We start from the raw sequence: 1799 nt of genomic DNA, 5'->3' as shown, positions 1-1799 counted from the left end.
AACCATCCCGTAAAATACAGTATTTGTGTATTTCTGCTGTTTGTCTTGCCTTTAGCCAGGATGCTGTTTGTCCCTAATTCTGCATCAGTGAATTTTGTACATGCGCAGTAGCACCTGTACTTGCGTACCATGATCTGCTCCTGGCGGCTTGCTGTTCTGTCCACAGAGCGCTGTCACTGTGCGGTACAACCACCCCCCCTCATCTTACAGCTCTGGCACCTTCCCCTTACAGCTCTGGTAATATGGCCCCCCTACCCCCGATCCCTCCCATGCACTTAGAGCTCTGGCACTCCTTCCCCCACCACCTGGGTCCACTCTTAAAGGTTTGGGCTGTTGCCAAAGTGTCTCTTAAATTCTTCATTGGGACTTGGTCACCCTGGACCTATCACAGATTGGGTGATTGCTTCCGTCACCTGCCATTTTAATTTTCCATCCCATTTCCACTTTGATCTCTTTGATTTGAGCCTCCTATGCTGTTCTAATGGAGCTCAATGGAAACTCAAGGAATAGTATCATTAAGCCTTCTTAATTTTCAATTTCAATCTTTCTGGTTTAAAATTCATAAATCCATTTTTTCAGACAGCAATTGCTGAAACAGATAATGCTGGAAGTACTCAACAGTCCTGGTAGTGTCTGTGAAGTGAGAAACACGAGTTAATGGGCTGAATTTTACTGTGGGGCTTCAGGACCTTGACACGAAACAAATGGTGATCTTGAGCTGGTACTTGCTGGCAGCAAGGCCTGCTCATCAATCTTCCTGGAAGATGCCTCTTAATTGGCTGCCTCCAGGCTCACTGTCCAATCGCAGGCAGGAAGTAGAGACTGCTGGCCCAATCAGAGGGCTGGCAGCTCTGAAACCCCAGCAACCCCACCAGGAGAGGATCAAGAGGGTGCCTCCATTTTGAGGTCCCTTCAGAGAGGAAAATAAACAAGTTGAAATCAGAGGGACCAGGCAGGAAGGCCCCCCTGGATGACCCATTAGGGGCAAGCTGCTCTGCCCGTGGCCTCATCTTTGGGGCATGTAGATGCCAGCTCCAGAAACAATGGAGTGCAATTTTAACCTCAAAAAACAAGTGGCTTTGAGTCAGGTGGGAGGTTAAAGTGTTAAAAATCTGAATCCAGCCCCAATTTGCCCATTTCCAGTTTAAAATGAGGTGAGGCAGGAAAAAAAATGTTAATTAGATCCTGCCATTAAATTCAGCAGAACTTGCAGGAAATCTGTTCTTCCAGGTTTCTCATACTCAATTTATCACTCCACACCCATGCCCCCTCCTCACCTCCAAGTAAAAATACAGTCCATTAACTCTGTTTCTCTGTTCACAGGCACTGCCTGATCTGCTGAGCATTTCCGGCATTTTCTGTTTTTATTATGGGCAAATAACCTGCTTCCAGGTCCATCCATTGTTTCCTGGCTGACTTACCAGCAGTTCTATAAACCATTTCCTGGCTCAGGTGATCAGATTTCACTTCACAGGAAGCGGAGTGTGCTATTCCATCCATTGAGCCTGAGCCTGCCACTTTATTATTACTGGAAGGTCTTCGTATTTTTAAATCCCAAATCCTTATGCCATATCTTGTTTTCTACATGCTCTATTTCCCATGAGGATCCATGTTCATTGAAGCATCTCAGTTGATTCTGTTTCTGGCAACTCATTTCACAGTCTCCCAACATTTTGTGGGAAGAATTTTTTCCTGGATTTGCTTTGTTCTCATTTTGAGATCATGGGCAAGAAATTCATCTCGGTCATGTCATCTCCAGCTGGAACCACTGGAGGCAGCATTACAGACGTCTGCCATCA

This window comes from Carcharodon carcharias, chromosome 6 (assembly GCF_017639515.1).
Source record: "Carcharodon carcharias isolate sCarCar2 chromosome 6, sCarCar2.pri, whole genome shotgun sequence".
Classification (NCBI taxonomy): domain Eukaryota; kingdom Metazoa; phylum Chordata; class Chondrichthyes; order Lamniformes; family Lamnidae; genus Carcharodon; species Carcharodon carcharias.
Note: the sequence above shows the minus strand (reverse complement) of the source record.